Genomic DNA, 12,791 nt, shown 5'->3' on the forward strand with positions numbered 1-12,791 from the left:
ATAATAATCTGTAACTTATCAAGGGTTCATGAGGGAGGGAAGGTGGGGGAGGGAGGGGGGAAATGAGAAGCTGATATCAAGGGCTCAAGTAGAAAGAAAATGCTTTGAAAATAATGATGGCAATATACGTACAAATGTGCTTGACACAATGAATGAATGTGTGAATTGTGATAAGAGATGTAAGAGCTCCCAATAAAAGTATTTAATGATAATTTTTTTTAATTTGTCAAATTGGGTCAAAGAAAGGCGATTCAATAGAATGGCACAATTATAGAACAATATTAATATTGTATGAAGGCAATTTTTCTAGGCTTAATTCACTTGATTATTTTCTGTATAAAATTGACTATGTACTGGCCAAAGCTGGAGCCTTGTTCTTCTGCGCAGAGACTGTAGGTCTTCATGATGTGGTCAGTGAATTCCTGGTCGTGGAACTTAGTGACCACGGTCTCTTTCCAGAGATGAGAGGTCAGATAGCTGTAGGTCTTGGCGATGGCATCAAAGGTGGCCTTGGTGAAGTTGCCCAGATTAGCCGTGCGGCCCCTGGCCGAGGTGTAGCAGTCCTCGATCCCAACCATCAGCAGCAGCAGCTTGAGCATGGGGGCCTGAGACGATGCAGTCACAGGGGTGCTGGGTAACACACACCAGCACAGAGCCACAGCGACTGGTCGCCTTGCAGTGAACTTGAAGGGCTTGCCTCGCTGCAAGGGAGAATGGACAGCTTGGACAGGATGATGGCCTCATGGATGGCGGTGACTACTTCTTTGGAACATTTGATGGCCAGGCTGATGATGTGGCTATTGTAGTCCTTGATGATGACAAAGACCTTGAACCTGACCCGCTGGCCGGTGTGGGTCTTCTTCTGCACAGGCCTGGTCTTCAGAACCTCATCCTTGAGGGACATCCCCAGGAAGAAGTAAATGATCTCAGATTCCTTGATGGTCCCAGAGAACAGATCTCCTCCAGGGACTCGATTTTTATGTCCCTGACCTGACATCCCAGCTTGGTGACAGGGAGCCTCCACAATCTTCGTGGTCTTATCCACTGCTCAGACCATGGCAGTGACTCCAGCTCATCAGGCCACTACCAAGCCTCAGAGGAAGGTGCCTTCCATTATACCAGTGTCCTCCAGCATTGGTGTTTTCTCTGAGAAGACATCTGAAGTAAAATCTGGCTGAAGATCGTCCAACAGCAATTGCAGTAGCACGTGAACAGAGAGCTGTCAGAAATTCGAGCTAGACTCAGAAGAGGACACAGAACCAGGGATGCCTTTGCCAGAGTCAGGTAGGTCTTGGCTTGAAGAAGAGAATGCTAGAAAGATGTTTGCTTGCGTTTTCTTGCCTGTGCAACAGCTCCCAACTGTGTGAGTCATGACAACGCTGGGTTACGTCACAAAGAATGGGGGTTCCAGAACACCTCACTGCGCTCCTGCAGAACCTGCCCATAAACCGAAAGACAGTCACTGGAACAGAGCAAGGGGATACCTAATGGCTTAAGGCAGGAGTCCTCAAACTGTGACCCGCCGAGGACATTTCACTTCAGAATAAGTTATCTGCAGTGCGCATAGGAATTTGTTCATAGTTTTTATTTTTTAAAACTATAGTCCGGCCCTTCAACGGGCCTGAGGGACAGTGAACTAGCCCCCTGTTTAAAAAGTTTGAGGACCCCTGGTTTAAGGCAAGTGTATGCCAGGGTTTTACCCTTTCACCATATTTATTCAACCTATCAGCTGAGCAAGTAATTGAACTAAATGAAGAAAAACAGGACATCAGGATGTCCATAGACAGATGGCACAGCGTCACTTGCCAAAAGCTAAGAGGACTTGAAGCAGTTACTGATGAAAATCCGAGCCTAGTGCCTTCACTGTAGATCATACCTTAATTTAAGGAAAACAAAAATCCTCACAATGGAACCAATAAGCAATACCATGATAAACAGAGGAAAATTGGATCTCATCTTGGATCCACAACCATAGTCCATGGGATCGGTAGTCAAGAAATCAAATGTATTGCGATGGGGAAAATCTGCTACAGAAGATTTTGGGGGTGGGGGGTGGGGAGGATTTTATTTTATTTTTTTAAATCGTTTTATTGGGGGCTCATACAACTCTTATTACAATCCATACATACATCAATTGTATAAAGCACATTTGTACACTCGTTACCCTCATCATTCTCAAGACATTTGCTCTCCATATAAGCCCCTGGCATTAGCTCCTCATTTTTCCCCTCCCTCCCAGCTCCCCATTCCCTCATGAGTCCTTGATAATTTATAAATTATTATCTTGTCATATCTTTCCCTGTCCGACGTCTCTCTTCATCCACTTTTCTGTTGTCCATCCCCCAGGAGGAGGTTATATGTCGATCCTTGTAATTGGTTCCCCCTCTCTACCCCACTCTCCCTCCACGCTCCCGGTATTGCCACTCTCACCACTGGTCCTGAAGGGATCATCCATCCTGGATTTCCTGTGTTTCCAGTTCCTATCTGTACCAGTGTACATACTCTGGTCTAGCCAGATTTGTAAGGTAGAATTGGGATCATGATGGTGGGGAGGAAGCATTTAGAAACTAGAGGAAAATTTTTGTTTCATCGTTGCTACACTGCACCCTAACTGGCTCTTCTCTTCCCTGTGACCCTTCTGTAAGGGGATGTGCCTACAGATGGGCGTTGGGTCTCCACTCAGCACTCCCCCTCATTCACAATGATATGATTTTGGGTCTTTGGTGCCTGATACCTCAGCCCTTCGACACCTCATGATCACACAGGCTGGTGTGCTGGTTCCATGTGGGCGTTGTTGCTTCTCAGCTAGATAGCCACTTGTTTACTTTCCAGCCTTTAAGATCCCAGGTGCTATATCTTTTGATAGACGGGCACCATCAGCTTTCTTCACCACATTTGCTTATGCATCCGCTTTGTTTTCAGAAATCGTGTTGGGAAGGTAAGCATCATGGGATGCCAGTTTAATAGAACAAAGTATTCTTGCATTGATGGAGTACTTGAATGGAGGCCGAATGTCTATCTGCTACCTTAATACTAAACCTATAAATATATGCATATAGATCTATTTCCCCATTCTCATATATAACTATATTTACATATGTACATGCCTTTATTTAGACCTCTATACATGCCCTTTGTCTCCTAGCTCTTTCCTCTATTTCCTTTCCTCTTGTCCCACTATCATTTTCAGCCTTCATTTGGGTTTCAGTAATTCTTCTCGGTTACATTACCGAGATCAAGAACTACCGGGCCTCCTACACACTCCTCACCATCTATTTGGATCACTTGTTGTTCCTTTGTCTGGGTTTGCTAACACCACTTCCTTTCCCCCCACCTCCCCCTCTCCTATGTCGGTCCTGTTGTTTTTCTCCTCCAGATTGTTCATCCAGCCTAGACCTGAGGAGATAGACCTGAGGAGATAATAACATGCACAAAAACAAGACAGAGCAAAACTAACCAATAAAAGAAAACAAAACAACAAGCCAAAGACAAAACAAAACAAAAAACACAACATAACAAGAACAAAAAAGAAAAGCTTATAGTTAGTTCAAGGACTATTTGTTGGCCTTTAGGAGTGTTTTCCAGTTGAGTCTGATGGGGTGTCACGTCCTGATCCCAAAGTCCATTTTTGGTATTCTCTAGAGATGTCATTTCTCTGTTGGGGGAGGGGATTTTTAAAAAGACTTGTTAAAGAGCACAGATGTGCCTTTGGGGAGCCGCTGAACTACCAAGCCATGGTATTTTCGATGGAACACTAGATCACAAATAAGGAAGACAACAGAATTGATGTATTTGAATTAAGGTGTTGGTGAAGAATATTGAACATACCATGGACTGCCAGAAGATCAAATCTGTCTAGAAAGGCGTTCAACTGAAATGCTTATAAGCAAGCAGGTGAGCACTCACCTCGCATACTTTGGGCATGTTATCAGCAAGGGTCAATCCCTGGAGAAAGACATCATGCTTGGTAAACAAGAGGGTCAGAAAACAAGAGGAAGATCCTCAATGAGATGGGCTGACCAAAGAGTCGCTACCACACTGCGGTCAAATATGGCAATCATGGTGCGGATGGGGCAGGCCTGGGAAGGGTTAGTCTGTTGTGCACCAGCTCAATGGCACCTAGTAACAACAGCAATCCTTCCTTTCTCGGGGGTCATTTTTAGGTTTAAAGTGTGTGTATTTGTCTATGCATGCGTTCATCTAGACAATTGAGTAATCCTGTCTCTGAACTCATTAGTATTGTCTATGTTTATTGTTGTGGGATATAAAAGACTTCTCTCCAGCTTTGTCTCCCCCAAATATACGCCAAACCTAAGAGGCTGCTTGCCAGCATATGGTGGGAGGTCAGATGCTTGGAGGTAGTCTCCCTGAAGGCATTCAGCCACCCAGAGCAATCAGGCACTATTGTTTATCCCACCACAGGTGGGACTCACTTCCTGCTCCCTAGAGAGCTCAGAGTAAGTCAAGCAACTAACTCAGTGACATCCAAGGTTAGGCTGCCATCCTGAATCTAGTATCCCCCCATCTTGTCACATGTGGGCCCCTAATCCCTCCTCTTCCTATTGCATATACCCCCCTAGGTCGTCCCCCTCCCATTGCTATAGTGCCTATGGTACAATCCCTTCCTGTGACATATGTGGTTACATGTAATCAAAGGGCTTGCACGTCCCCCAAGTATATATAATCCTTGGTTAGAAATAAAGCTCTCTCTCCTCTGTGACCCCTTCTTTCCCTCTCTCTCCTCCCTCCTCCTCTGGTCTCCGGATCCCCACATGGACCACCAAGCCAGGCTGAGGTGAGCATGCTACCATAAAATGTGTCTGACTCCTCTATTTTACTTCCTCTCCTATCGCTTTTATTCTCCATGACTGTACTTTAATCTTTATATATTATAGCCACACAATTGCACCTACGGGTCTGTGGTATTTGTAGGGGCTGGTCTCCCCTGACATACTGTGATTACCAATATATTTTCACCACTATTTTATGATTTCAATTTTTCTTTTTCCCCCTTCTTTTAGACTGATTGATAAATAGTATTGTTCTTCTTTTATGGAGGGTTTCTCCCCCTTTATTGAGAAACTTAAGACTTAGATACATCAAATAAAACCAAAAAATTTTTTGGCGGGGCGGGGAGAATCAAAACCCACACTAGAAAAAAAATGTTAACATTATCTGGGCTCTGGCAGAACCCAGAGAATATCTTTGTATAAGTGAAACCTCCCTAGGTGTAGTATTGTTCTTTTTAACTTTATGAATTTGAAACATATTCAACTTCTTTTCTTTTAATCGTTACTATTATTAATACTTCAACAAGCTGAATGAGTTTAAAATGTGTTTAACTTAAAGTCTAACGTTAGTAAATGTATTTACTCTTCTGACAATGCAATTAAAGATGTTAGAATGATTTGTCGCCCGTCATGACTCTTATTTCAGTTAGCTATTGCTGAATAGCTAACCACTGACAGTCATTTGTGTAAGGAACCTATCTATTGCTTCACTGGTTGTTCCCGATGATTTTGGCTTAGTCAAGGGCCTGCAGGCCACTGATGGGCCAGCTCTGATTGGCTGGCCTTCTGTTTGCCTCTTGGTCTTTCCATCCATCCAGAAATCTTGCTCAGGCATGTTCTTATGGGAGGAGGGACTCAACGGTGTGAAAACATGCAAGGCTTTTTGAGATCTTGACTTGAAGCTAGCATGCGGTCATTTCCATTACATTTTATTGACCAGAGCAAGTTACACCTTCAAAAGGTGGGAAATAGACTCTGTCTTTCAATGGGAGATTTTTCACAAATCTCCAAAGGAGTCCTGGTGTCCCTGCTGGGGAAGTGTTGGACTGCTAACCACAAGGTTGGAGATTCAAACCCACCAGGCATTTTGTGGGAGAAAGATGAGACTATCTGCTTTCCAAAAGGAAATATAGGGCTGCCATGAGTTGCAATCAATGGCAGAGGGTTTCGTTGTTTTGTTTTTGGTAAAATATTTATGCGAGGAGTGGATTGACACAACCCACAAAACAAACCCCCTGCCCTCAAACCTATTTAGATGTTTCAAGGTGGAAAATCTTTACAGGTGCAGATAGTTGAATAGAGCTTTATCTTTCTCCCTGTGGCTGGTGAAGTTAGAGAGCAGCCCCAATGCTGCCACTCGAGCCTCAAGGGGTGGGTATGCAGGGGGTAGTGCAGAATTGGGCCAATCTCTAACACCAATCTACCTCAACCCACCTCCCGTCCGGATTGCTAGTTTTATCTTAGGGACATTCCCATGAATATTTTATACAGACAATGTTTGTTTCGACTCGCCACTTGTGCAACAATATTCCTTGTTGCATTTAGAACTTCCGGGATCCGTTTCTTTCTTCCCTTTAACTCTGGTGAGGATCTGTTGTTGGTAAATTATCCGTTTTTGTTGGCTGACAGCATTACGTTTGCCCCAGTTCTTGGGATATATTCTCACTAGACCCATGGCTATTTTCCTCTCAGCACTTTGAACCTGTCTTTAATCCAGAGAGGAATTGAGTAGATTCATTTTGGGACGGAGATTACCCCAACTGTGTACAAATGCCAAACCCTCTGGGGACTGATCTGTGATTATGATGCACCAGGGAATGAATGGCCTCGCTTGAATTTCATCATCAATATTGTGTTTTGTGTATGAGGAGGGAGGTGGGGATGAAGCAGACAAGTGTCCCCGTGGACTCTCTTTTTTTTTGTGGTGGTAGGATTCATTTTCTAGCTCTTGTTTCACTGAGGTGTCTGTTGCATAAGGTGCCCTAGTTCTCGCTCACCACCTTGCTCAGGCCCCACCCTCCACTGGCTCTTGAATTCCAAAGTTTCAGGTTTTGAAGATTGGCATGGAGGGAGGGTTATTTCTAAATTTTCCCTCTTGGGTCATTAGAAATTGTGTTAGGCGGGTTGACTAGAGAAACAAATCTAGGGACACTCATATAGATGTAAGAGGGAGTTTTATATCAAGAGGTAATTATACATCAAGCAAACATTCCAGCCCAGTGCAGATCAAGTCCATAAGTCTGATACTAGTCCATAGGCCTTCTTCAGATTCACGCAGACTCATGCAATGATGCAGAACACAGGAAGATCACGGGCTGGTGGATGCAAAGTCTTGTAGATCCAACGACGGTGGCACATCTCCAGGGCTCTGGCTGCCACCAGCATGGCACACAGTGGCTCATCAACAGGAAGATGAAACAAGGAGAGGGGAGGTTCCCAAGACCTTCCTTATATGAAGGCCACACCCACAGGAGGCACCATCAGGCCTTGGCTCCATGGACAAGCAAGACTCTACCCCTTCACTCTATTTATCAAGTTGACATGAGATTATGAGATTATGTAAGCACCACAGATATAATTAACTTAATTACTTTTACAGACAAGACATTTTTTTTTTTTGCCAGTTGATCAGGCCCTAGCAGGAAGGGAGTTGGGGGTCTTTCTTGTCACCCATCTGTCCTTTTTGCTTTCCATTCTTCCTCCCCTTTGCTGGAGTGAAACTCACTGGCCATGGAGGATGTGAACTGACCCTGACCTGTCTCTTTTTGTGTGTGAGTAAAGCATGAGTCAACCAGTCCCTGTGGGAGTCCTGTCTTTCTTGGCAACCTTGGAATTTGCTCTAGGTTTTGTTGTTGTTGTTTTGGAGGGTGGGGTATGTCTATGGGTTCATAGATAGTTTAAAGTATTTTTTAAGTTGAGGTTTACTGTAACTAACAAGTACACAGTTTTGTTATACAATTTGATGAGTTTTACACCTATATACGCCAACTAGTTCTGGATTAAGATAGAGAATATTTTTATTCCCTCCAGTTGCTCCTTCACACCTCTTCCCAGTCAGCTATCCCCATTCTACCTTATCATCCTATCTCCTTATCGCTCTGCTTCCCTACATAATCACTGCTGTGAAGTCTATGACCCTTGATTAGTTTGACCTGTTCTTGAACATCATTTCAATAAAAGCACAGAGTAAGTACTCTCTTGTGTCTGGCTTCCTTGCTCTATATCGTGTGTCATCCAAACATTCCCCGTGTATCAGTAATGTGTTCTTTTTCATAGCTAGTGCAGTATTTCATTCATGAGTAGCCTACAGCTTGTTTATCCATTGTGTTATTGTTTTCAGTGTAGGGCTATTATGAATCTAGATGATGTGAGCATTCCTGGTGGACATATACATTTTTCCTGGGTGTATATAACTAGGAGTGGCATTTCTGCTCACGGAGCAGGTACATGTTTACTTTTAGAAGATAAAGTTCAGCAGTCTTCCAACGTAGTCTTACCAGTTTACGAATTAGTTCCTTCATCAGTAGACTATGGGCATTCCGGGTCATCAACACTCGGTACCTTTAGTTCTTTAAACTTTAATCAGCTGGTCAACATATCCGGATCTTTCATGATGGTTTTAGTTTCCTTTTTCCCCCTGAAAGCCAATGGTACCGACCATTGTTTAAATGCTTACTGGGGTATACGCTTTTTTAAAAGTTCATATTCAAATGCCCTTTGTCTATTTTTAAATTTCTTTACCATTTGTGGACTCTATCTATATATATACACATATATTTAATACAAATACTTTGCTAGATTTATGCATAGAGAATATTATCTCACAGGATTCTTGGCTCCCACTTAATTCTAGCCCCAATCCAAGAATCGTTAGTTCTTATAACATGGCCCACTTCGATACTCGCCTTCATGAAGAAATCACTGAAGAGAAGGGCGCAACAACAAAGTGTGGTGAAGAAAGCAGGTGGTGCCCGGCTATCAACTGGAATAGTGTTGGGAGTCTTACAGGCTTGTATTCAAACAAGCAGCCATCTAAGTGAGGCATCAACTAAGTCCATATCAAAGAAACACACCAGCCTGTGTGATCCAAAGATGATGATCGCAAAATCCAAATGTGATAAAGAGAAAAGTATCACAGATTAAATTGTGAACACCCAATTAGTAGAAGGCAATGGAGGACAGTGGGAGCCCCGAATCCATCTGCAGAGTATCTACTCAGATGAAGCCTCTGGCAGATCCCCTCCGGCACAGGGGAGGGCCTCAAACAGCTTTACTACCAGACAGATTGTTGTAAACGTGACGATGCTGGACGGAGCTATGGTACAATATGATATTGGTCCGTTGACCTCCCTGTTGACCCAGCCTGAATTTTCTCTAGGCTTAAATATTTCTCGCTTGTCCCCTGCCCAAAATTTCTTACCTGGCTTTGAAAAATATTCCTGGTGGTCTTTTCTTTCTTACTTTTTATTTTTATGTTATTTTTCTTTCCTTCCTTCTGTTTTGTTTTTATAGTTTATGAAGCACGGAAGGAGTCGATGCATAGAGTGATGGAAGTTTATCAGGCACAGGGGTGGGGGTGGGGGAGGGAAATTGGGGAGCAATCAATGAATGTGAAAGGGGAAGGGAGCATGAGAACTGATTGTGATGTTGTGTATGCAACTCTTTTTAAAAGTGACTTAAGTGTGGCAGTGTATAATATGCGATTGTACATCAAGAAAACTACAAGAAAGAAGGAAAAAGAATCCCAAACTGACCGCTGGTTATGTTGGGTGAAGGAGGAAGTTTTGCTCAGGGGCATTGAGTTTATGTGAAGGGTGATGGAATAATTTGGAAAAAGATATCAATAGTGGTTGCACCGCACGAAGAATAGAATCAATGGCACTGAATTATGCAAGTAGAAGTTACTGAACTGGAGAATGTTTTGTGTATATTTTTGCCATGATTTTTAAAAATTACAGAATGCCAAGGAAGAAGGAAATGTTCTAAAACTCATTGTGGTGATGACTGTACAGCTCTTGCTGGGTGATTGAACTACTGAGTTGTATGATGTGTGGGCGAAAGGACAAGACTGGAAGGAAGAGGTTATTATCTCATATTAATCCTCAGGCTGACCTGTGGGAGAGGGAAGCCCTTTGTGCTGGCTCCTCTGTGCTCCCTACTGTCTCACACACCGAGACCTCTGATGTTTGCTCTTTGTTTGCATCCCCTCTGGGACCAATCATCCAGGGACCTCTTGGTTCCTTGTAGTGCAGAGTGGTTCTTGTTTCCGGTTTGTTTGGATTCCTGAGGACTACACATTTTTATAAGTTCATTGTATTTCAATACTGGTTTGTTGCACTTTAATAACGAGCTGGTTGTATTTTAATCCAACATCTTCATTTTAAGTGTGGGTTGTCTTCAGGAATACCCCATTCACCTAATGCTTAAATAATAATTTATAGTAATGCTTATTCTCCATATTTCACTCATTATATAGCCTGCTCGAGAAGATTAAAAGGCTACAGCCATTTGGGGAAATAGTTGGGCAGCCTCTTAGAGTTAAACGTTTCTTAACTGTTGACCCCTGATCTTGCTTCTGAATATTCACCCAAGAGAAGTGCAAACACACTTGTAAAGCAATCTTCCTACGAGCCCCTTCCGTAATAGCCACCAACAGGAAGCCCCCCCCCCCCCCATGGCTCTCAGCAGTGCAACCGGAAGACAGACTGTGCAGAGCCACATAATGAACGACTGACAGAACGAGCCACTGATGCACGGAGGGACTTCAGAAGCATTGTCTTCAGGGAGCGGAGTCTGGACACCACAGTAGATACTCTGTGATCCCATTTCTAGGAACTCCAAGGGAAGGCAAAACTGATCTATAGTGAAGAAAGTAGAAGGACTGAGGCTTCTTAGAGGAAGGCTGACTGCACAGGGGCATGGGGAGCTTTGTGGTGCGATGGAAAGGTTTCTTTTCTCAATTGGGCTGTGGGTTATACAGTTGTGTATCTGCATGTTAAAATGGCAAATGTTCACATACAGTCATAGAACTTTAGGGAAACGTTAAGATTCAGTTATGCAATGTATACAGCACTTTCCTTAATATTCTACAACTAGATGTTTGTCTACTGTAAAGGAGCACCCCCAAATCTCGGAGCTTGATGGACAGAAAGAGATGCTTCTGCCCAGGACACAGGCCAGGTTTCATTGTGGTGGGTCTACATCATTCTGGATTGACCCACAAAAGTCAGCTCTCCAGAATACTTCAGAAAGCGTGTGGGCTCCCCTCCCGTGCCCACCTCTCACAGCACGCTCCCAGGGAGGAGACTCAGACCGGTCGCAAGGTGGCCATCGCTCCATTCGAGCTTTGAGAAACAAACCCTGCTTAGGGACCAGCATCATTGTTTTGTGGTTGCAAACACGATTTTTGTAAATGTCAATCAACCAGAAATGTCTACATTTCTAAAATTTCTGTATTTACCAGGGAAACAAGACTTTCCCTGGAGCACTCTGGTGAGACCCCACAGTTTCACCAGAGTGAAACTGCTGCATTATCTGTTGCTGTCATTCAGACAGGGGCTCCAGTGTGCCCTTTCACAGTCTGCACACGAGTTATGTCTCTCAGGGGGTATGGATCAATGTATGTCCCTAAAACGACACATGGAGCTCTCACCCTCCGTCTGTATCTGTGAGTGGACTTTGCTTGGAAAGCGGATCTTCGCAGATGGTGTCCGTTAACACGAGGCACCACTGGAGAAGCATCGGTCCTAAGCCAGCGTGAGCTGTGACCTAATAAAGAGAAGACACAGAGGGAATGTGGGCATGTGAAGAGGGAGGCAGACTGAACGCAATGTTTCTACGGCATGAGGAATGCTAAGGATCACTGGCTGTCCCCCAAAGCCAGAGGGGCACATACAACGATGCCCCCTTAGAGTTCCCAGGAAAAAAATCAACATGCCACGGCCCGATTTCAAATTCCTCCATAATGCCAAGACAATACATTTCTGTTCTTGAATTAGTTCTTACGAGATGGTCCTACTTCTTACGATTCTTGCCCTCATGAAGCGATCATTGAAGAGTTGGATGTTATAACAAAGCACGGTGAAGAAAATCTGATGGTGTCCAGCTATCAGAAAGAATAGTGTCTAGAGTCTTAAGGCATTTCTTAAACAAGCAACCATTCTAAATTAGGGGACAGCTACATCCACATGGAAGAAGCACAACAGCCTGTGTGACCCAAGGATTGTAAATAATAAAATCCAAGACCGGAGGAGGTAGCTATGTTAGAGCTTAAGTTCTGAGCACCTGTTTGCAGGAGGCTGTGCATGATGAGGAAAGCCCCCAGATTCATTGGTGGCATCCCCACTGTAGATTAAGCCCCCGGAGAATCCCCTGTGACCATTGACCAGTCCTGTGAATAGCATTGCTATCGGACAGAGTGCCCTTGAACATGGCTTCAGTGTGGTGTGTAGTTAGATTAAAATGTAACAGCTTATCACTTGTTGTTCCTTTGGACCGGTTCTAAATTTGCTTTTGTTTTTGAACTTTCTTTTGGATTGAGGACTCTCTGTGCTTTATTTTGTCATTTTGTGGGTGGTGGTTATATCTTTATATGGCATCCAGGATGTGTAACTCCAAAGAGACTAGGTTAATTGTGTCCTGGCATTGTGGCAGGAGAGGTTGGGGGGAATGCGGCACTAATCAGGAGTAGGAGCATGAAGGCAAGGTTCTACATTGTGGTGATGACTGTACACCTCTTTTTAGCACGTTGGAACCAGTGAAATGTACGGTCTGGGAATTGTCACTAAAGCTATAAGAATTTTTTGTCCTGTTTTTATAAGCCACTCAGTTTGTGATGACATTCCAAGAAAAAGTAACACGGGAGGGAAAGCACTATTAATTACATGGAAAAGCATTCCGAGTTAGCTGAGCAAATCGGCATTCGCTTAATGTCAGGGAAAGGGAAGAGCAGTTCTGGTCAGTGTTGCTGGACTTCAAGATGCTGACGCCCAGGAGCTCACC

General features: G+C 43.8%; 1 pseudogene; it reads right to left on the reverse strand.

Annotated features, from left to right (window-relative positions):
- Positions 1–346: 346 nt before the first annotated feature.
- Positions 347–4,061, reverse strand: LOC142460968 (small ribosomal subunit protein uS5 pseudogene; annotated as a pseudogene).
- Positions 4,062–12,791: the final 8,730 nt, after the last annotated feature.

The sequence above is a fragment of the Tenrec ecaudatus genome, chromosome 11, assembly GCF_050624435.1.
Source record: "Tenrec ecaudatus isolate mTenEca1 chromosome 11, mTenEca1.hap1, whole genome shotgun sequence".
In the NCBI taxonomy this organism is placed as follows: Eukaryota; Metazoa; Chordata; class Mammalia; order Afrosoricida; family Tenrecidae; genus Tenrec; species Tenrec ecaudatus.